The sequence below is a fragment of the Ixodes scapularis genome, unplaced genomic scaffold (assembly GCF_016920785.2).
Source record: "Ixodes scapularis isolate PalLabHiFi unplaced genomic scaffold, ASM1692078v2 PGA_scaffold3__209_contigs__length_174095766, whole genome shotgun sequence".
NCBI classification, from domain to species: domain Eukaryota; kingdom Metazoa; phylum Arthropoda; class Arachnida; order Ixodida; family Ixodidae; genus Ixodes; species Ixodes scapularis.
The window spans coordinates 166654874-166679275 of NW_024609868.1; the positions used below are offsets into that span (position 1 = coordinate 166654874).

Here is a 24402-nt window from a genome sequence, read left to right on the forward strand (position 1 = left end):
ATATATATATATATATATATATAAAGAATTCAGGGCAAGAGGTATTTACAGGTTTATTTGTGTTAATCCGGAAGAGAGCTTCAACTCAACTGTGCCGGAGGCTACCTCCTTCTTGGAACCCTTATTATGCTTTCTGCCGATATTGGGAAATTTATTTAAGACACCTGTATGTCCTCTGGAGGTCGTGGAATCCCTTTCCCGTGTCCTATCTTCCTTAAAATTATCCCCAATAAAAACCGCGTCTTTATCTGACCCCGAAATCGATACCTAAAACACCAAACGTGTGGGATAAAATAGACTCCGAAAATACAAAACCCATATCATAATTTACGTTGCAACGAACCATAGTGAATGCATGCAAATACCGCATCTCCACGTGGTCAATGATGTTGATTGGGGCGAAGCTCGGGTGGTGCTGATGATACTGATTTTGGTCATAGGTAGTGCTGATGGTGCCGTTTTCATTCATGTCAGTAGGAGAATGTGAGTTTTCTTCTTTTTCTTTTTTTAAGAAGACAGATGGGATGGCAACTCAGAACCCCCTACTCTTTTTTTTCTTCTTTTTCTTGATACTGATTTTGGTCATAGGTAGTGCTGATGGTGCCGTTTTCATTCATGTCAGTAGAAGAATGTGTGGTTTTCTTCTTTTTCTTTTTGTAAGAAGACAGATGGGATGGCAACTCAGAATCCCCTACTCTTTTTTTTCTTCTTTTTCTTGATACTGATTTTGGTCATAGGCAGACTTGTACCGTACGCATTACAAGTAATCAAATTACTTGTAATCGTTTACTTTTTGGAGTAATTTTGTAATCCGTTGATTACTTTTATTAGGCAGTAATCACAAGAGTAATCGGATTACTTTTTGAAGTAATAAAAATTACTTGTAACCGTTACTAATTTCCCACGGGACCCCCCCCCCCCCCGCACACACCTTTTTTTTTCTGAAATGACAGAAATAAAATTTGGGTCTTTTTCCAACAGAAAAAAAAAAAAGATTTCTGCGGACCTGTAGGAAACAAGGTTAACCTCTCTGTATGTAAAGCTTTTGCAAAATGTCATTTTTTTTAAAGCTGGGATTGGGAAGCCCCAGGAAAGCCCCAGTGCATGACAAAGACCATTCAGGACGAAGCTTGAGGGAGCAGAACGTAGCTTTGTAAGTCCTTTGTTCAAACTAGCCCCCTCGCGCACACACACAGAATTACGAAAAAAAAAACTTGTTAGTGGTACCTACTCGAAGCCTAGCTAGGAGAGCCAGAACTAAAGAATGCCTAAAGCGGATGCAAAATATAACAAAGCCAGTTCAAATACACGTCAAGATCCCATATTTCCCCTACGTGGTCTTTGCGACAAGCAAGGCTTCGACGTTGGAGGTAGTTCATTGTTCTGAGCGCTAAAGTTGTAAGTCTTCGCACAATAAAGTAATCAGAAAAGTAACGATTACTTCTTAAAGTAATGTCCAGTTACTTTTGGTGTCGAGTAATCAAGTAATCTAATCGAATACTTTTTAGCTAAGAGTAATAGTAATTGTAATCGATTACTTATTTTTAGTAACGTGTACATGACTGGTCATAGGTAGTGCTGATGGTGCAGTTTTCATTCATGTCAGTAGAAGAATGTGTGATTTTCTTCTTTTTCTTTTTTTAAGAAGACAGATGGGATGGCAACTCAGAACCCCATACTCTTTTTTTTCTTCTTTTTCTTGATACTGATTTTGGTCATAGGTAGTGCTGATGGTGCCGTTTTCATTCATGTCAGTAGAAGAATGTGGGGTTTTCTTCTTTTTCTTTTTTTAAGAAGACATATGGGAGGGCATCTCAGGGCCCCCTATTTTTTATTTTCCTTTCATCCTTTTTTTCATTTTTTTCTTGCTCTCGCTGCTAAACTTACGAGCAGGAAGGAGCTCGTGAGCTCCTGCTCGTGAGCCCACGAGCAGGGGCACGCCGGACGGCGGACGGACATATGGACATGGCTAACCCCTAAGGAGCTTCGCCCCTAAAAAAAAAAAAAAATGGATAGCCATATCGCACATAATCTGATTGCATTTGTGCGGCAATCTCCTCGTTGTTTCTTTATGCTTTTAAAAACTTTGAATCTCGGTGAACGAGGAGAGGAAATGCAAATTGAGCCTTCCTCGATAGGAGGAGAGGGTAAGAGGCAAGCCAGGGCTCTTGTTTATCAGTGACCTGTCAGCGTAATGTCAGCAGAATCGCGTCCACAAGATGCCTACCTTTTGTTACTTCAGCTCGCCTGAAATCTTCGCGGGCAACTCGGCTATCCCCGAATTCGCCGAGAGCCACGTCTTAAACTTTTGCACTCTGAGGCAGGTTAGTGAAAAGCACCATCCTGAGCCAAATTCAAGTTCAAATAACCTTGGAAAGGAGTCATTTCGTTCGGTTGCTATTGTGCTCTTGGTTTCTTGCCGTTTCTATACGACTGATCCTAACACCAAAAGGTAAGTTCATGCTCAAACGGTGCTCACTTCTACTTTTTCCGGTTTGTACGGGTGCCGCCCGACCGTGCAGGTAAATGGTGAGGTCGCTAACTTTATTGAACAAATAATGTAATGCATGTTTGGATGCATAAATTGGGGAGACTCGTTCTTGCTATAGTAACAATATGGTTGCATTTTATGTGCCCCTAAACAACTTCCGGTCATATAAAGTACGGTGCCCATTACATAATTGACATACGCTAGTCCTTCCATTATCTCTATCCCATCGAGCAGAAATCGGTGTGCAGAATAGTACAGAGGACGCACGTCTTTATCCGCTACGGCGGCAATTCCGGGATATTTACTGCTTAGAAAAAGTACACTCTGTTATGCAGTCTTCCATTTTGTACATTATATTTCGGATCAGTTATGGGGGTTACCAAGAGGCTTGATCAGTAAATGAGAAAAACGTGCCATAGGAATGTTGACTGTTCGAAGCCTTGAACGGGGTGTATCCGCTTCAAGACTGTACGTGTAACAATGTGTAAGACTTTTTCTGCGCGCCAAAATCCAAACAATTAGCTGTTTATAAGCACACAAAATAAGAACATGACGAGGAGGCTGAGTTTTAAATTTAGCGCTATCTATTTTAGTTTCTTTTGTGTGCTATAAAAAGGGCCCCGTGTTTTCGTAGGTACCGATAAGCGCCAATAATTTACTTTGAGCAGGTTTTATCAAAATCCGTAGAAGCGAAAAAGCTCACGAATCCCAGCTGTCATTGAATAAGGAGAGAAAACACCGGTTCCCGAAAAGAAGTGTTTATCTAGAACTTTATTTGCGTTAATCCTGAACGCAGTCGGCACTGAGCTTTCCGTGAGGCTTCTTCTTTCTTCGGGAACCAGACGCCTTGCTTCGCTTCTTTCGCTTATCTTTACCAGGTCGCCTTTCAAGTATTCCGGTGCCGCACATGTTGTCTGGAAGTGGCGGAATCACATGCCCGTGCCCGATATTTTTTAAGCTTAGGAGACAGAAATAAACACTGATTTTTTTTTAACGTCGAAAATGAACACTAAAATACTGAATTTGTGAAAATAAATAAATCCAGAATAAAACACCCCTGAGTTAGAAGAAATATTACCCTGAAAACGGGGAGCACTAGAAGCCGAGGGTTTCGTGTGTTCTGGGTTTATATTTTGTTGACTCAATTTTTTTTCTACAAATTCGGTGTTTTTCGGCCTCAAGTTTTGATGTGGAAGAAAAATGTGCGTTTATCGAGGCTCATGTTGGAGAAAATATGGCATGAAAATGATGTTTTCCTTACCTCCGCGGAGTCTGGGGGAAGTATCTTGTCATTTCTCGAGTTTGTTGTTTATTCATTTATTTATTTATCAAAACTGCCAGCCCATATAGGGCCAAGGCAGGAGTGGGGTGATACAGTGTCACACATGCAAATTATAAACACAACAGTTCTAAACAAAAAGCAATCTTAGCACCGAAAAATAATATCTACGACTTATTCGAAAGAAGAGAAACAATATCAAGAGTAATACAGTAACCAAATGTAATACTAGTAATAACAATAACAGTATAGCAGTGAATGTAACAGCAGTAATAAAAAATAAAGACAGTAAAAATAATTTCATAAGAGCAATAAAAGCAATCTTAGCACTGCAAAATAATATCTAAGGCTTTCTCGAAAGAACAGAGTGAATCAATATCGACAACAGCACCGGGAAGGCTGTTCCACAAATCAATTGTATGCACAAAAAAAGATTGTTTATAGCTATCTATTCGAGCTTTAATAGGGGCTACGGTCTTTGAGTGATGCAAGCGTTCCGAGTAAAAACTTTTTGGTTTTAAGTAAACGGAGCCATCAATTTTTATACAGTTCTTGAAAATCTGAAAGAACAGCTTCAACCGTTGGCTCTCTCTTCTGTTTGACAGAGGGCTTACATTGGCTCTCCTTTTAAGTTCGGTCACAGACGTAGTTCGTCAAAAATCTGAAAAAACTACACGCGCTGCTAGCGATTGAATATCTTCAAGTTCTTTGACCAGAGAGCTCTGCCATGGGCTCCACACTGCAGACGCGTATTCTAACACAGGTCTAATCATTGTCTTATACGCAAGAATTTTAACGGAAGGGGGAGTTTTACCCAACGTTTTCTTCAGGTACCACAATTTGTTAGTTGCCCGCTTTTTAACAAACTCCACATGCTTTTTCCACCCGAGGTCACAAGACAAAATCACTCCCAAATATTTGTAACTGTCTACTTGAGTCAATACTACGCCAGCAACCTCATAGCTAAAGTTTAAGACAGTTCTTTTTGTTGTAATATGCATGTACTGAGTTTTGCTAATATTAATCTTCATGTTATTTTCCCAACACCAAGACGCAATGTTAGCCAGCGCATCACTCACTTTTATCTGGTCTTGTATTTCAACAACTGGACTGTAAATAACGCAGTCGTCGGCAAACATTCCTAGCTTAATTGGTACATCTTCAGTGGATGGGAACAAACTGTTAACGTAAGTTAAAAAAAGTAGGGGCCCTGAAACAGAACCTTGGGGCACCCCAGAATGAACATCTAACAGTCCTGAGTAAGTACCATTTATATCCACAAATTGTTGACGGTTTGAAAGATATGCATTGATCCACCTAGTCAAAGAAAAGGGAACTCCGAGGTCTATTAATGTTTTAATTGGTCTGCGGTGAGGTACCCGGTCGAATGCCTTCGACAGGTCGATGAACACTGCATCAACCTGCGTACGGTTGTTAACGTAAGTGGCTAATTCATGGTAAAATTCAATCAACTGGGTTACCGTTGACAGGCCACTGTGGAAACCATGTTGGTTGGGGTTTAGAACATTATGCATTTCTAAGAAAGAAACGAGTTGTTTGGTTATGATATGTTTTGGTAATTTACAGGCCGTGCAAGTCATGGAGGTAGGACGATAATTATCAATTGAGTCACTTCTGCCAGATTTCTTTATAGGGACAACCCTAGCGACTAGCCAGTCATTCGGTAATGCAGCATCCTTGATTGATATAGAAAATATTCGTACAAGGTATTTGGCCACCCATTCTACATATCTTTTAAAAAAGGCATTCGGCAAAGCATCTGGTCCCGGGGACTTTTTTCATCGAGTGAAAGTAGTAGTGCAACAACACCCTCCTCAGATATAAAACTGCTCATGTCATCTGCGGGTGGAATAATAATGTTCTGACATGACTCTCTTGTAAATACAGACTGGAAAAACTGATTGAACTTAACTGCTATTATCGGCACTCACCAGGCTGCCGTCAATAGATATATGTTTAATACCACTTTTTTTAGGAGATAGGTAACGCCAGAACTTTTCGGGATTAGATAGCAAACATTCAGGTAACGTCCTTGTATAGTATGTTTCTTTAGCCAATTTTATTAAGCTTTTTAGTGGCCTCGCCTGCTGATTTACATAATCAGATCGACGCTTCCGAAGCCTTTTCAGCTTCCGTTTGACGTGCAGAATTTCCCGTGTTATCCACGGGTTTCGGCGTTTTATCTTTTTTGTCTTTTTTGGAATAAAATGAGCAAGACAATGGCCCACTATACACTTAAAGCTCAGCCACATTTCATTTACCTCAGTCCGCTGATTGAAGTTATCGAGGCACTGTTCAGGAATGTCAATAACGGATTCATCATTTGCCCTACCAAAATTATAGTACATCTTCTTTTCATAATGTTTAGACTTAGTAACAGAAATATCACATTTTAAAAATACTAACTTATGGTCGGATATTCCGTCCTGAACAGAAACCTCACAACCATCGAAATGATTACTAACAAACAGAAGATCGAGTAGTGAACATGTAGTGTCCGTAACACGCGTAGGTTCCGTAACAACTTGACGTAGACCGCGACTGAAAGCCAATAGACCCTTTCCGAAATTCAGTCTGGCCACTTTGATCACTATCATCACCATCTAAAAAATGGCATATCTGCCATACCAATGGCGTCTTTCTATTTACTGATGAAGGAACATGTTGAAGATACTCCTAAGCTGAGGATTCGAGGCCTATACATTCTAGACGTTAGCACGTTGCGAAATCGGAATTGAATGCAAGCGTTGCGTAAGTGTTCATTTCTCTAATTTGAGCCCAGTGAACCTGTCCGTGGCACAAAATCGACTTCGAAAGCCCTTGACTTATAGAACTTTATGAAGGCGTCTGTCTGGGTTGGCGCTTCGTTCTGACTGGTTGCATCGTTGTGCGAATTCACACTGGAAAAGATGATCCAGAAAAACCTGTATAGCGAAAAGTTTATTCTCGTCTGCCGTTGACATGCAAAAGTGACGGTGCCCGATAAAATACTGCAGGCTACGGGTTCATTGCCGCCATTCGAATGGCAAAAGTTAAACCGCCAGTTCAGCCACCAGATGGCACTGAATTTCGGAAAGGGTCTATTGTAGAAGCGAGTCGGACATCCTCGTGTCCTGGACAGCCACACCATCATCTGACCAAATGACGTCCGGAGCGTTAAAATCTCCTCCAATTATCAATTTACTTCGACTATTAGTGTTTGCGATCAAGTAATCCAGGATTTTATCTAAGTCCTCAGAGGATGATCCTGGCTTTTTATATACCGTTCCAACAGTTATCCAAGTTCCGAAGAAATCCAACTTGCACCACACACTTTCACTGTCACCAACATGTTCCGTGGATTGAAAAACCAAGTTGTCTTTTATCGCTATAGCTACTCCTCCACCTCTGCCGCACCTATCCCTGCGAATTAACCTATAGCTTGGTGGTACGACTTCGTTATCAAGAATATTATCATTCAGCCAGGTTTCGGTTATCAGAAAAACATGCGGGTCGTAGCAATAAATTAAAGCTTCTAGTTGGTCAGTTTTGTTAACTAAGCTTCGTGCATTTAGGGATACCAGTCTTAGTTCTTTATTTTCTTACTCTCTGTGTCATGCGCAGGGAGTGAGGCGCTGGCTGGAAGTTTGTACTTGTTTCACTTTTTCATTTATCTGGTCATCCCATATGTACACTTCACCATTTATCATCAGCTTATCATATGACAAATACACCTTTTCCCCCCTTTCCCTGTTGGCTCGTGAGCTGTTCCAAAGAAGTCTCCTGACTGAGCGAACACGGTATGAAAAATCTTCACCAATGTATATATTTGTGCCCTTTAATTTTTCAGAATTTTGAAGTACCAGCTGTTTTTCCCGGTAGTCCATAAGTCTAAGTATGACGGGGCGTCGTGAGCCTTCTTTGTGCTTTCCTAGACGGTGGATCCGCTCTATACTTGTTATCGATACCTGCAAATGTTTTTCGAATATTTCCTTGACTACCGTAGTATTTAACGAGGACGAAATTTCCTGCGAACTCTCCGTCAGACCATGTATCACCAAGTTGTTCTTTCGTTCTCTATTTTCCAGTTCATCTAACTTGTGCTCCAGGGCTTGAATATGCGTTTGAAGTTCCTCAGTCCGGGCCGTCATACGGTCTTCACTCAACATCACCCTCGTGGTCAAGTTTTCCAACTTTTCCTCTAAACCATTAGTGCGCTGTAGCAGTATTTGGATATTAGCATTAATTTTCATTAGAATCTCATGATCAGTTTTTGCGCCTGGGTTTGACTCAACGTCACCGCAAACCAAGAGGCTAATCACGCATACACATCTCTTCACCAGAAACAAACAATACCGTGGGCTCGACGAGACAATTACAAAATAACTGCCTCTAAACGATGTCGGATTTTCCCAACTGACCTGGTAGAAAAGGATCGGCGGTTTAGCCATGCTGTCCAGTCGGCGTGTGCCGAGCCCACTGGCGTTGGTCCGGTCAGGCTTGGTCTTTATGGGCAGCGATTGCAGCGCTGTTGCCGCTGAAGCTGTTCCAAGAGGCACCTCCCCCAAGTTCGGCACGTGTCGACAACCCAGATGCAATGATGCGCCGTAGATAAAGCTGTCTTCGCTCCTTCCGGAGCTCTTGATTGTACCGTCAGGATGACTGCCAAGAGTGCGGGATTCTGTGCAGGACAGCAGCAGGAACATGACCTGGTAGAAAAAAATCGGCGGTTTAGCCATGCTGTCCAGTCGGCGTGTGCCGAGCTCACTGACGTGAAAAAACAGTTTCGCTCTGTCAAAAATTTAATTATATTCAGTAACACTGGCGGCTATTCGTATGCCGTGTGTTCAATATTTTCACTTGCTAAAACTTCTTAACCAAAGATGCAAATTTTCTTTCCGCATAAAACAAATATTGGGCGCATATGAGCACTGTCTTAAAATACAATAATTACAGTTAAATAATATACGTAGACAAGACATAAATCCCTAAGTGCGTAGAGAACGGCTTAGAATGACATTTACGAGACAGAAAAATAGATCATTGTCCAGAAAAATACCTAGACAACGTACCAACTTCTACAATCTTGTGCGCAGCAAGGACGAGGACAAAAGAAGAAAACAGGACACAACAAGGCGCAACTTTCAACTGAAGTTTATTGAATACGTGTTACGGTATTTATAGTCTCAACCATCGTCACAATGACAACAAACAAAACGACCCAAGCAAAGGAAAAACGACCATCACAGAGCATAATTGGAAAATAACGATATCTCGTTCGCAGAAAAAAGAAATCCTTCTCCGATGACGCAATCGATGGCATAGCAACACACGTGTCTCCTAAATAATCAAAGTGCTCGGCTTCTATAATTTCGCGTGTTGACGCTGACTTGCATTTCCCAATTTTTACGCATCCATCCAACAGTGGGGTACAACCGCATGTCCTGCAATGCAAGTCAAGAAAGCCACCGTTTTTTTTTTTCTGACGTCGTTATATTGCTCGCGGAGCCGATCAATTAGGCAGCGCGCCGACTGCCCGACGTAGTGCCCGCCACAGGACAACGGAATGCGATAAACCACACCATCTGTACAGTCGACAAATTTCGTTCTGTGCTTCTTTTCACATTCGTGAAAAGAAGCACTACCTTTACATTTGATCGCATTGCTACTTTCTTTAAATTGTGCGACCCTCGGTGTACGGTATCACAGCAACTTTTCCTTTTCGTCTTGCCAGCTGGCTCCCATTGTTTTCCACGAGACAACGCTTTCTTAGAAGGCCCCCCGCGACCGCAACAAGAATGTGTTTAGGGTACCCTGCTGCGAGCAAGCGCCAAACTTGCTGATCAAAACCACTGGGGATGAAATGCTCACAGGACTTTTTTAGTGTATTGGTGAAACACAGGTTAACGATACTTCTTTTGACCAACTTGGAGTGGGCTGAATGAAACGGGAGTAACGGCTTATTCGCACGTGGCTCATAACACGAACATATGTGGTCGTCGAGAAATAAAAATCTGATGTCAAGGAAGCGAATAGTGTTGTCCACAGGTATCTCATGCGTGACCTCGAGTGTGACAAAAACATTCCTTAAAAGTGGTCAGGGTTTTGACAGTCTCTGCTCCAAACGCGTTTGTGTCAGATGCGATGAAAACTAAGAAATCATCTACGTACCTAAAAACTTTTTTTACCTTTGATCCCTGAAGCCGGCTGTTAAGAGTACTGTCAAGTTGTGCTAAATATAAATCGCTTAGAACAGGAGCAATACACGAGCCGATGCATATGTCCTGTTTTTGCAAGTAAGGCTTGAATCCCTACTGAATAAAAATTGTTCGAAGATAAAAAGTGAGTAATTCTAAAAAACCGCTGCTTGACATCCCTAGCTCATTTTGAAAGGCTACCACTCCAAACTTGTCATTGCACTCCTCTACTCACGACAGCAAGCCGGAATGTGGGGGAACGTACCAACGCGTTTCCACGTTATATTTAAGGGTGAGCCTATTTTGCCGGCAGCCGGCACAATAGCCCGGGAAAAAAAAATGCCGGCACTTACGGACGGCGCGTGTATCAGTGGGGAGCTCGTTAACACAGCCCCCCGCCCGGGTTCACGCCGCTTCTCGGCGACAATCTGCGGCTGCTCATTAGAAATATATTGACCTATTTGGCCCACCAGTACCACCGCTTCGCGGCGGCCTGCCGGCGGCCCAAGCCCCGCTGTCCTCCATTCACCCCAAAAAGAAAGTGTTTCGTCAACAACATTCGTGTTTTCTTTTTTTTTCTAAACATTCTAAAAAAGAGGTGTCGTAAATATCACCTAATGCCTCAAAAAAAAAAAAGAAGTCAGAAGAAAAAAAAATGGTTTCCACGGGGGATTGAACCAGGGTCCTGCTGCATACGAGGCAAACACCTTACCACTGAGCAAACCACAGTTTCAAACAGCTGTGTTCACAATCCGTTTTATACGAGACCCAATGGGGGACAACTGCCGGCACTTTTCCCCCTGGGTTATTGTGCCGGCTGCCGGCAGAATATCCACTTCCTATATTTAATTCAATAATGCATACGCTCTAGGAAAATTGTGAGTCTTTATTTTCGTTCATAGCGGTAATTGGCATTCGACTAAATACTGCATATGTTTTCAGGGAAGTTTAGCCGACCACGTCCGATAACCATTTTTACTTTTGACGAAATATATATATATATATATATATATATATACATTTTTTCTGTAGGGACCTCTGGTAGTCGTCGATGTTTACGTTCAAGCAAACTTTTATTTACATTATCTACAAGCTGCAAGCAATGCGATCTGACGTGTCGTTCCCATGCCGATTCGACGCACAAGCTTTCAATCTCTTCTTTTTCACTTCGTCGTCTTTGTTCTCCTCGTGACAGGGATATGGCTTGCCACGAACCACTTAGACGTTCCAACACACTCCCCACCGAATGAATGGGAGTCCATTCTAAACTCCCGTTAACTCCTAAGGACACACAAGCTGCACTGGTTTTCGCAAAATAGTGCCGCGATGCGCTCGGATCTCACACGACCGGATCCAAGAATCTCGGCCGTGGAACACTCTTTCCACTCGCCCGAGCTTCCATAGCAGGCGTGGAAGCGGCTCTTTTAACATAACAATGTGACCCTCTCTGAGGGGCGCAGACTGCCTGTTCTGAGTGGCGTACGCTGATCTGAGTTCTCGAAGATACTCTTCCCTCCATGTTCCCCAAAGTCGGTTAAGCAGTTGTTTTCGCTGCCGCCAGAGCACGCGAAGCGCCTCCGGTGTGGAGGCGAGCGTGTCCCCACCCATCGGCGGAAGTGTCGTCAGCCGCCTCCCAACTGGGAAACTGGCCGGCCTGAGCGGGGTGCCCTCTCCGACCCCGTCGTGCAAAAACGTTAATGGCCGCGAATTTAACACAGCCTCCACCACAATCAGAACGGTGGTCAATTCCTCTGTGTCTAGACAGTTCCTTCCAATAACCTTTCTTAAAGACACCTTTACCGATCCCACAAGCCTCTCGTAAAATCCTTCCCACCATGGGGCTCTCTCGACAATAAACCTCCACTGGATACCCGAGTTGACCACGTCTGGGTGGAGCAACGTCTTCCACAGTTCCGTGAGTTCCTTCGACGCTCGTTTGAAGGTCAACGGATTGTCGAAATAAATTACGCGGCACAGCCCTCGGCGCGACACAAATCGACGGAAGGCAAAGAGAAAGCTCCGGGTCGACAGGCCTGAAACCAACTCCAGGTGCACGGCCCGAGTGACTGCACAAGTGAACAGCACCACGTAGGACATGCATGTGAGGTCCTTGCCCTTGACATAGAGGGGGCCCGCAAAGTCCGTGCCGATTACCTCGAAAGGGTCCGCTCGGCTTGCCCAGGCTTCCGGCAAGAGTGCCGTGGTAATATTCGCGAGGGTCGCACTAAATCGCTGGCAGGTCACGCAGGCACGTATCACTTTCTTCACCAGCTCTCGGCCCCGCAGAATCCAATACTGGTTACGGAGCTGCTCGAGAGTATCTCTGACCCCCGCGGGCAGCAGCTGTCGGTGCGCGTCGACTGCCAGAAAAGTCGAATATCAATGCTGCCTGAGCAGGGCGATCGGGTTTCGTTCGTCATACGTCAAGTTTAGGGGTTAAAAGCGCTAAAAACGACGGACGAGTAGGAGAGACACACACTACAGAGCGCTTCTGTGGTGTGTGTCTCTGTGGTGTGTGTCCCTCCTACTCGTCCATCGTTTTTAGCGCTTTTAACCCCTAAACATGTTCAACCAACTAGCCCAAATCCAAACCCTTCTGCAATACGTCAAGTTGACGGACTGGAGGCGACTTCGAATGCGAAGAATCCCCCTCTGATCGATGAAAGTGTCGAAGTCTTGGAGGGGAAAACCAAGCGGGGGCTTGCGTTGGTCGCGCAGCGAAGCTCGGTAGCGAACGCGGAGCGCTGCTCCTCTTTTATCCAGTGAGTTCGCGCTGCCTCGATCTCCTCGGCTGTCAGTGGTCCCGTTCGTCTTTCAGTTGACCTGACGTTGTGGAGGAGTCCAAAAATCCAAGCCGTTGTTCTGTTGATCCTGGGAGCAGAACTGAATCGCGAGATATCGATCAACTCTGGAATGGGCGTTACTGTGACTTTAAACACTTCTGCTATCGATCCCCTCTCCTCAAGGGCGTCTCGAGGGCGTTCTCCGCACAGTTCCATGGGTCATTCTGTCGCTGGCAGTGGCAACCAACTCGGCCCCGCCACCATGGTGAGCTGGAGACCAACTGGGGTGCGGTCAGACTCGGACCTCGTGTCATGAGGTCAGCAGGATTTTCTGATTCTGGGCAGTGGTGCCACGTCGCGCCTTCACAATTGCTCTGGATCTCTCGCACTCGATTCCTGACGAACAGCTTCCATCGGGAGGCCTCTCCCCGGATCCAGTAAAGCGCGATCATTGAATCTGTCCAGAAGTGAACGTCCTTCACCTCAATCTCAAGGTAGGTTTCAACGTATTTGGACAACCTTGAGGCGATCAAGCTGGTCATCAGTCCAATTTCGCCAGCGTGACAGTTTTGAGGGGTGAAACTCGGCCTTTTGTGAGCAATAACGTCGTCGTCGTCGCTCCTGGTTCGTCGGTAGTGCGAAGGTAGACCATGGCTTCATAGGCAGCGGTGCTGGCGTCGGCGAAGATATGCAATGATCGGTGGGTCACCTTGCCTTGCAATCCGTTGTCGTAAAACTTTGGGATCTTGACCCTTTCTAGCTTGACAAGTTCGCTGCACCAACCGGTCCACTCGTCTTGCAGGTGATCTGGTAGCGCATCGTCCCAGTCCAGGTTTAGTTTCCAGATTTCCTGGAACCGGATCTTGGCTCTCACAACGAAGGGTGCCAAGAATCCCAGAGGGTCGTAAAGGCGAGCTGTCATTCGCAGCACGAAGCGCTTCGTATTTTCTTGGTGGCAAGCAGTCTGCATCACGTGCTCCGGCGAAAACATGAGACTATCCTCTTTGGGTTCCCAAGTCACTCCGAGCACCTTGAGCACGCTTGCGACTTGTCCGAGTTGTTTTTGGCCTGCGCCGCCCTCCTCGAACACCTCCGCTAGAGATGCGCTATTTGAACCCCACTTGTGGAGTCTCTTACCGGCCTACCTAAACACTTCGTTTGCCTCGGCGTATAACTTCTTAGACTCGTCTTTGTTGCTCGCTCCGGTCAACAGGTCATCAACATACACGAACTTGCTTAATTTTTCGGCCGTTGTTGGGTATGTGTTCTCCATCGCCGCGAAATGGTGCCGGAAGGTAGCCGCCAAAAGGAACGGGCTTGAAGTTGCACCGAAAGTCACCCTCGTCATTCGCCGGGTCTTTATCTCTGGTACCAGTTGCTTTGAGATCGGCGGTTCCTTGTACTAGAGGAACCGCAGTGCGTCACGATCTTCGCCTTGACTCCGATCTGCAGGAAAGCCTTCTCCACATCTGCCACTAACGCTACTGAGTGCATCCTGAACCTCAGAAGTAGGGCGACGAGATCTGGATTCATGTTCGGTCCACTCTCCAACTTTTCGTTCAGGGATTTACAGTTTGCGCCGTGGGAGGAAGCGTCAAACTCAATCCTAAGTTTGTGGTGCTGCTGTTCTCGCGGAGAACAGCCTGGTGGGGCATGTAATACACCCTTGCTGCACCTTCGTTCTCTGTTTCTCCATAGACCCTCTCCGCCATGTCGTTGTCTTGGTACTGCCGAATTGTTTCGTTATACTTCTGTAGGAGATCGGGAATTTTGGTCGACTCCTTACGCAGATTCTCCAACCTCCTTCTTGCCACCTCCATGTTGTCTGCCAGTCTTACGTCCGATTTCCATGGAAGGCCCACTTCGTATCTACCGGCGGTTTTGGTAATGTTGACTCCGAACTCTCGTCTCACGGCGCTGTGGGAGGGATACTCTGCTGGCGAATCGGTAACTCCCACGCTTTCTAGCTCCCAGAAATGTCGGAAAACCGATGTGGTTTCTAGATCCTGCAGCGTTGCTATCAGCACGATCGCCTGGGAGCAACACACGATGGTCGATTCTGAGCCTGTCCGTCCCTGGACTGCCCAACCGAACGCAGTTTGTACTGCAGTCAGGCATCCGCTCAGTCGGTGAATTCCTTCTATGATGCACCCCCAGTAGTGGTCTGATCCCAGCAGTATGTCGACGCCGCGTTATTCTAGTCGGGTCATGTTGTTTCCCACGGGACAGCCGAGTTCCTCTGATGTTGCCACGATGGCTTCATCTGGGCTCGGAAGATCCTGCTCACATATGATAGGTGTCTCGAGAGCGTCGATATCATACATTTGTTGTAGAGTTGGTCTCGCAAAGTCACTTGAACCCTGCGAAACGTACGTTCAGTGCTTTTTCCCCCAAACACGCCAAATGTGAGGACCTCTGTCCCGAGCAATTTGCAGTCCAGTCGCTGAGACAGCTCTTCAGTTATGAAGGAGCGCTGACTTCTGCTGTCGAAGATAATACGGGCAAGTTTCCTTCTCTTTGTACCTTCTGCCCACGCAGTAACCGTTTGTAGGAGCACTGCCGTCTTGCTGTTCCTACCACGTATGTACATGCATTGCGACCCGTGCCGGGTCCTTTGGTTCCGTCTCATTCAATCTGGTGGACATTTGTCCCGGCGCGTAATTCGGGTCGCACATGGTGGACGCGTGCCTTCCTCGACATTTGCCACAGCAGGGCGCTCCTCGAGATTGTCTTGCATATGATTAACCTTCGTGCAGCGGAAGCGTCTCCAGCCTGCTTGCAACCTACGCTTCTTCTCCGTTAGCCTGATTCTTGCGTTACATTCCGGCGTTCCGTGCGCTTTTGATTTGCAAAGGAAGCAATCTAAGCCGTCCACGCTGCCGTGCAATGCCGCCGCCGTAGAGCTGCGAGTCTGAGCGTTGATCGTTGACCTCTTCGCAAAATCATGCGTTAGAGATGGAGGTCTGGGCTTACCGACGACGTCTTCCAGCTGGTGTTTTGATGTCCTTTCGCGGCTCTCCACCTCGATGCGTAGAAAGTCAAGGAGAGACCGCAGAGCCCTCAGGTGGACTTGCTGTGGGGCGGATTCCAAACTGGCGCCTGTCATTGATGCCCTTGCAGCGTTGGCATTGCCCGTCTCCTCCGCCGACACCTTCCGGTTGAAATCCAGAGTGATATCCCTCGGTAGAACTCGCAAAAGAACTGTGTACGCCTCTTCGCTCACTCCCAACGCTCTAAGGCCTCTGATATGCGCCTGTAGAGTGTCGTGTAAACGCCTTAAGGCTCGAGTGTTCCGTTGTGGTGGCACTGGCTGTATGCCCATGAGACCTTCCATGTGGTCCTGGATAAGCGTTTCTTGCTTCCAGAACCGCTGCTGCAGGAGCTCGATGACGTCCGCGTAACACTCAGCGGTCTGCCGTAATCCACCGATGGCGGCTGCTCCATCGCCGGTCAGCGCTGATCGCAGATAGTTGAACTTTTCTGATGGCGAAAGTTCCGGATTTTGATGAATGGCGGTATCGAATTGCTGCCAGAAGGGTTGCCAGTTCTTTAGGTGTCCGTTGAATTGGATTAGTTTCAATTTTGGGAGTTTGATTTTTGATGTCACCGAGGACCCTCCATTTCGATCTTGGTTTGATTGTCCCCTTACTGGGTGGCTGCACTCCGCGCTCTTCATCTTTTGTTTGAAGTCGGTGAGGTACGTGACTTTCTTGTCCGAATACTCGATCCCAAGAGTGAACTCTGCTTCTGCATCTTGCCCCGTAATCAGAGGTTCGATCGCCGCGTCCAAGTAGTTCAGTTGGTCGCGGGCCAGATAAATACGCTCGATTAGAACCTCAAGGTCGTTGACGCTCGGCGTTGCTGAAAGTAGTAACGCGTCGGGCCTCACCGACAAGTCGTGTCACTTGCATCCGATGCGTATTCCGTTTCTTCTTGAGGACGTCGTTGATCATTGATTGTTCTGGCTTGGCTTGAGGTTGCTGTAAACCACCAGGTTCCCTTCGTTCAGTCGTTCCTCCCGGGTTTTGGCACCAATGTAGGGACCTCTGGTAGTCGTCCATGGTTACGTTCAAGCAAACATTTATTTACATTATCTGCAAGCTGCAAGCGATGCGATCTGACGTGTCGTTCCCATTTTGATTCGACACACGAGCTCTCCATCTCTTCTTTTTCATTTCGTCATCTTCGATCTCCTCGTGCCAGGGATATATATATATATATATATATATATATATATATATATATATATATATATATATACACGGTAAGAAGGTTCAACGGGCCGGTTGAACGTAAAACGAAAGTGGAGGAGATCCAGGAAAGGCCTTTCTTTACTGCACCGACGTTTCAAGCGGGGACCGCTTTTCTTCAGGGTGAATGGTTGTTAAATGTCCTCTTCTTCTTGTTGATGTTCGTGTGGAAGAGGAAGAGTTACTATGAAGGGTATTAAAAATATTCAGAACGGGAGCAAAAAAATTATCATAAATCTTTGAAATTAGTAATTATAAACAATGTTAATCCAAATCAATAAAACGAAATAAATTGATTTGTAGTATTTGGCACAGTCTTTGTTACAGCTCCTAAGCACAATCACCCCCGAGCAACCGGAGCGCACACAAAAGTAGCAATGAGGATGTGTTCGGGATTAACACCGCTTCGAGAGCGGAGATCTAGACAGCCCAAGGGTGCCGTGGCGGTTTTTTATGAAGTATTTATGTCATATTTGAATGATGCTTACGCGCCCAAGAATTTAACGCAGCGGAAGGATTACCACGGGACGCACGCTCACGAGGATGTTCACGAGAGGCGTGGAACGAGCTCACGATGGCAGGTCATCGACGCGCTCGGCCAGTACAGTCCGTGCAAAACCAAGATAATTGTGTGGCCTCGGCCCTACACACAGCGTGGCAGCCAAGTGAGCACGCCTGGACTTGCATTAATACCACAAGCAACCGAATTGAATTTGTGAATGAAATAAGCCTCCTTCAACTCTCTGTCGTGATCAGAGCTAAATCCAGATTCCAGAAGGATGACACGTATTTTTTCAATGCTATGCTCTTTAAGATGCATGTGTTTTGAGAAGGAGAACGGTCTACACCCCAGTATTACGTTTTCGCACAGTTATTCTAAAACGAGCATTGATTTTCGTGACGTGACAGTCGAGATCAGCGGGAATGCTCTTACAACAAAACTCTTCAGGAAGTCGACGGACCGTCAACAGTACCTGCACTTCAAGAGCTCCCACCCTAAACATTGCAAAACAAGTATTCCCTTTTCTCAAGCTCACAGATTCCGGAAAATATGCTCCAGTTTAGATGAATTCGAACGCAACGCCAGCAATCTGAAACTCGTGCTATCCAAGCAGAATTATCCACCAGCCATTGTCGATAAGGCCATTGAAAAAGCACGTGCTCTCGACCGAGAGCAAGTTATCAATCAACCCCAACCCAAAATGTCACAAAACGAGCACGCCAACCTGGTGGTTACATATTCAGCCCGCCTTCCAAATTTAAACAATATTCTCAGGAAACATCACAGTATTTTGCAGCAAAGCGATAAACTACGCACCCTTTTTCCGGTATCACCACGCGTGGTATATCGACGAGGTAGAAACCTTAAGGACATATTGGTGCACTCGAAAAATAGAACTTCTGACGTTTCTGGTTATAGACCCTGCCAGACGCCCAGGTGTGAAATTTGTGGATATGTCGAAACCACCAATCTTGTCACTAGCGCGAACTCTGGCTTTTCTTTCAAAATCACTGGAAACCTCAACTGCGGTACGCGTAACGTTATTTATCTTTTGCGCTGTAAACTATGTAACATGGATTATATAGGACAAACCAGTACTTCATTTCGGTTGCGCTTCAACAATCATAAGTCTCATATCAAGTCCTTACCCACGCTCCCCTTCTCAAAACACGTGCATCTTAAAGAGCATATCATTGAAAAAATACGTGTCATCCTTCTGGAATCTGGATTTAGCTCTGATCACGACAGAGAGTTGAAGGAGGCTTTTTTTCCTTCACAAATTCAATTCGGTTGCTTGTGGTATTAACGCAAGTCCAGGCGTGCTCACTTGGCTGCCACGCTGTGTGTAGGGCCGAGGCCACACAAATATTTTGGTTTTGCACGGACTGTACTAGCCGAGCGCATCGATGACATTGTTGCACCAAAGGCGCCTGCCATCGTGAGCTCGTTCCACGCCTCTCGTGAACATCCTCGTGAGCGTGCGTCCCGTGGTAATCCTTCCGCTGCGTTAAATTCTTGGGCGCGTAAGCATAATTCAAATATGACATAAATACTTCATAAAAAACCGCCACGGCACCCTTGCGCTGTCTAGATCTCCGCTCTCGAAGCGGTGTTAATCCCGAACACATCCTCATTGCTACTTTTGTGTGCGCTCCGGTTGCTCGGGGGTGATTGTGGTTAGGAGCTGTAACAAAGACTGTGCCAAATACTACAAATCAATTAATTTTGTTTTATTGATTGGGATTAACATTGTTTATAATTACTAATTTCAAAGATTTATGATAATTGTTTTGCTCCTGTTCTGAATATTTTTAATACCCTTCATAGTAACTCTTCCTCTTCCACACGAACATCAACAAGAAGAAGAGGACATTTCACAACCATTCACCTTGAAGAAAAACGGTCCCCGCTTGAAACGTCGGTGCAGTAAAGAAAGGCCTTTCCTGGATCTCCTCCACTTTTGTTATATATATATATATATATATATATATATATATATATATATATATATATATATAGGGTGTTTCAGAGAACGCAGGCCAAATCGCTCCTGCGAAAACTACTCATCGCAACGAAAAAAGGCTTGTGGCGTTGTGGTCCTAGGCCAGGGGCCCATTTAAGAAAATTATCAAAGTCCGGGATAACTAACTTGTTAATTTTTGCCTAATTAACTTTTTTAATATTGCGTTTAAGGGCATGGTTTAAACTAGAAAAATGCTCAGCATCATCGAAAACCACTAAACCAACAAATTGCAGAACGATAGAAGGCACGCGAAGCATTTTACGGCCTTCTGAAAAACTGCACAAATTCGACGGGTTTTTAAGTTTCGGTTTGTTATCGGAGCGCATCTCGGCCCCGGCAGCACCGCGCCGCGTGGAGAGATAGTGCAACCAGACTCTGCTGAGTCGCGCGATGACAGCGCAGCAAAGGTTGGTTGCACTATCTCTTCGCGGGGCGCGGTGCCGTCGGGCCGGAGATGCGCTCCGATAACAAACCGAAACTTAAACACGCGTGGAATTTGTGCGGTTTTTCAGGAAGCCGTAAAAAGCTTCGCGTGCCTTCTATCGTTCTGCAATTTGTTGGTTTAGTGGTTTTCGATGATGCTGAGCAAATTTCTAATTTAAACCATGCCCTTAAACACAATATTAAAAAAGTTAATTACGCAAAAATAATCAGCAAGTAAATTATCCGGGAATTTAATAATTTTCTTAAATGGGCCCCTGGCCCAGGACCAAACGCCACAAGCCTTTTTTTGTTATGATAAGTAGTTTTTTCAGGAGCGATTTGGCCTGCGTTTTCTGAAACACCCTATATATATATATATATATAGTCTTCCTGACGAAGGCCGGACTCCGGCCGAAACGTCAAAGATTAAATCGTCCGTTGTTGCTGTTTTTCACTAAGGGTTTTTTTATTCTCAGTTTTATACCCACGCCTTCGGCCTCCCGCCACCATGCCCGTTATATATATATATATATATATATATATATATATATATAGGCTGGTCCAAGTCACCAGGCTTGATGTAAAATGGACCGTAAAAATCGAAACCTGCACGTAGCAATCTTAACTTTTCGTCGAAAGTGTTTCACAGCTCTTTTTTTCTTGTAAAATTACAAAGCATAGCTCTCTGTAAAAAAAAAAAAAAAAAGGTCAATAGACTAGCCAGAGTCAATGGCCAAAACAACTTCTGGGTCTACGGGTCAAAAGATAATTACTGACGAAATCAGCGAGGGAAGGATTGATCCCAGGTATTTCCTACGGAGTAACAACGTCGTTAATTTGCAAAGAAAAATCGCAAACACGGCACAGGGCGCAATAAAGCTTAACTTTCACAATTTGTTGTCTTCTTCACATTTATAAAGGCTACGACTTTCAAACTTTGCACGTGTGTTGCCCTGTATTTTGTAAAATTTTGCGCTAAATATTGTTTTCCTTCTTAGTGCTACAAACTTACGAGAAACACTAAAATGAGGTTATTTTACTAAATACGGATTATTTTTAAAATCAATTGAAAAAGGCAATCTTCAAATTTTAAAAAAAACTCTTCCAATTTAAGCTTTTTTAAGTGTGCCAACAAAATGTGCGAAAAATTTGTTTCATTAGAGTTGTGTCTTCGAAGTTATAAAGCGAGAAATCTGGTCAAATTGAGGGTACCGCGGGTGTCGTGAATGGGGCGGCCTGCATACGCATGGTTTACAGGGTCACTATTTTGGAAGGGCGTAAAAACGCTCGGGGATGGTCAGAAAGGAACAACTTGACATCGCAGAGGAAGACGGCATTTTTTTCTTAAAGCGAGAATTATGTGTGCGTTTTTGTACTAGAGCCGCATAATTTGCGCATGGGCAGGAGCGCTCGAGAGGCGCTCTCAAATCGCATGCTTCGAGGGGCCCGCGTCTATTACCCGGCATGTAGCGTGCTGCAAGCGTCCCTCTGTACGCCACGTAAATGAAGCGTGGCAGTTTGCTACCAGTCCCCACGCAAGTTCGACTGCTCACCCTTGGTGCGACTGCTGCAACCCGGGGATATCCAACACCACCCGAGAGCCCCGGCTCGGTGGCGAGAGCTCCGGCTGCGGGGCGGCTCTATTTCCGCGGGAGTCTCGTCCAAGAGCAGAGGGCTACACGACGAGAAGGATGCACAATTTGCCCGCATCTGGATTTGTAACCAATAAACATTATTCGGTTCAACGAGTTATACTTTTTTTTTTATTAAACCAAGATCAGCCCCTACAGAAAACACAGGAGCTGGCGGCGCGTCCACGCGGAAATAGAGCCGCCGTGGGCCACGGTAGGTCACGCAACGCCAAGAAAAGAAAAAAAAAGAAGTTTAGGAATGTTTTTTTGAGAGTGGTTAGAACCATGAACAACACCGTTCGATTTGACACGTTTTTTTCTGATGACCATCCGGCCACTCATCCCGAGCACCGTCCGTGAGTGCCGGATGCGTCTACACACTGTTCACTCTTAAAGGGATGCTGAATCGAAGCTTTATAGATACTTCTCGCGTTCAGAAATAAGTTAGATACGATCAGCTCAATCTGCTAATGAAAATCGCACGCTTGTATCTTCGACGGATGGCGATATTCCTTGTTTCAAAGGACCGATTCCAGCGAGCGCTCGAAGACTGGACATCACAGAGCGCGATGGCTTCACGGGAGCTGGACCGATTGACGACATGGACGCGACGTCAAATCCTCTTTTTACAAACTCGACTGGTTTCGAGACTAAGTGGCGAGAAAACAACGTGCGAGCAAGGCATCTACCTCCCGTTCGACGCCCAAAATGGCAGCTACTTCCTGTTTGCCCATTGTGCCGCTGTGACCTAACTAGTCGTAATTCTGAGTCACAATATCTAAGGCGTGAAAACATCCATCCAGTCAAAACATTTATTCTTGGATGTTCTGTTTCGATGACTCCATTGACGCGTTGGATGGTTTGACTCGAATGAACGTCCTGACTGTGTGGATGTTTAGAGACCCGGATGGATGTTTTGACAGGATGGATGCTCTGACTCTGCTATTCCGTGACCTACGTGAATCGATAAATGTTTTATTTTTATTTTTAGTGAAAAGTTGGCCCTTTTGATTAATCGATTGTTGAGAGCAAGGGGAGGGAGGACTCGCTACATGAGTACACTGATGAAACTAAGGAAATTAGATTTCAAAAAGTATTACCTAACATAACATAACAAAACCGTCTTCGCCGTGGCCAGTGTATGCTGAAGACGCCAGCGTATGGGTGGCGAAACGTCCATGTGTTTTTCTTATAGATTTTGTTATGTTAAGCAGGTGTAGAAGTCTTTGAAATATGATTTCCACCGGCTTTTGGAGTATATTTGCACTAGTGAATTAGGAAGAAAGAAAGAAACATTAATTATTTCATGAAAGTTTGCACGGTAAGAAACAATATGAGTTATATCGTTGATCATTGCATCAGAGTCCAGTACACACCTGTTCGTTACGCTATGGTGCCTGAACGCATCTCCGACTGGTGTGTTTACCAGGTCCAAAAAAGTGGTCCCTCGATTTCCGCCTGATGACGTCACAGAAGTGTCATGCTCTCGCCCGTCGCGAACCTGGCGGCGTCCCAATAGCTGTGGTGTATGTGGCAGACGCCTGTTCTGCTCCAGGTGGCTCTCCACTGTGACAGTTTACGGAAGCTAGAGCATGGAACGCCATGAAGACAGCGACACTCGAGTTCGCCTGTGGTTTTCGCCAGTATTTCTACGACCAACCGCCAGGATCGCGAAAGGCAACAGCATGACACTCCGGCTTCTGTGACGTCATTTTTTGCCACTTGGGGACCACTTTTGATGTATGGGCGGGATAGGACGCTAAACACACCAGTGGGAGACGCGGTCCAGACACCATAGTTACGCTGCCTAATCTGCCAGCGCTATACCAGTGTTGGCGGCAAGCCGTTCCAAGTAACGGCGTTATATACCGGTAACCCGTAACTTTTTTCGGTAACGGCAGAACGTACTCGTTACATTTTCAAAACGGTGACGGGTAACGTAATTTCGTTACTTATTTCGAGTAACGTGTAACGTAGTTTCGTTATTTGTTACATATTCTTCTCGAGACTAGAAAAAATGCACTTAATTTTTTTTCGTGTTTCCAGACGCCAAGGTATATACATTTATGAGTCTTCTGAGTTTTGCTATACGTTTCTGTTTCGTGAGTATTTAGGCAGTGCAGTAAAAAAGATGAGGTGTTAAGTTTCTGAATGGCCATAATGTTTCTCGAAAAATGGCTAAGGCATAACGTCGAAGGAGTAATATGAGTTAATTCCTAATAATAAAAAAGGTAACGCAAGAGTAAAGTGCGCTACCTTTTATCGGTAACGGTAGCGCGTTTCCTTTATTTGGAGGTAACGTAGGTCAGTAACGTGTTCCTTTTATTTGTAACAGTTGTGACATATTTCGAGCGTTTTTTGAAACGCTTACAACACTTGTTGTATCTAATCGAGGCGTATAAAAAGTGCTTACTACAATGTGGTCTTGGCGCCCTGCTTCTGACTTCAGGTGGGACACACATGCGCACCGGACATGACTCCATAACGCGGTGTGTGGGGTGGACGTAAAAAAACGACTGACTTATCTTCTTACTGGGAGACTTTCTAATCTTTCGGTATACATATGACCTAATACTTAGATAGCAGAAATGCTTTCTTATGTATTTCAGAACAAGGAATATTATCAATTTAATCGAAACCAACGTGCTAAATATCATAGAAATTAAAATTTGGATATTTTTCGTTACCGTATTTATTCGAAGAGAGCATCAGGTGGAGCAGCAAAACGCGCAATGAGCTCTGAATCTGCGCGACTGCTCGAGCCAGAATGAGGCCAGAATTCTATGAAGTAAGCCCCTGCGACGATTTAATATCTCTCCGCTA

The 24402-nt window shown here is 45.2% G+C and overlaps 1 protein-coding gene across 1 annotated transcript in view; it reads left to right on the forward strand.

The window, feature by feature from the left end:
- Nucleotides 1-2232: 2232 nt before the first annotated feature.
- The window catches only part of LOC8036276 (peptidase M20 domain-containing protein 2), an 81180-nt gene continuing 59010 nt past the window's right edge, over nt 2233-24402 (forward strand). Inside the window, exon 1 of the mRNA XM_040214834.2 lies at nt 2233-2324. The gene's annotated coding sequence lies outside the window, so the exon portion shown is untranslated. The remainder of the gene's footprint in view (nt 2325-24402) is intronic.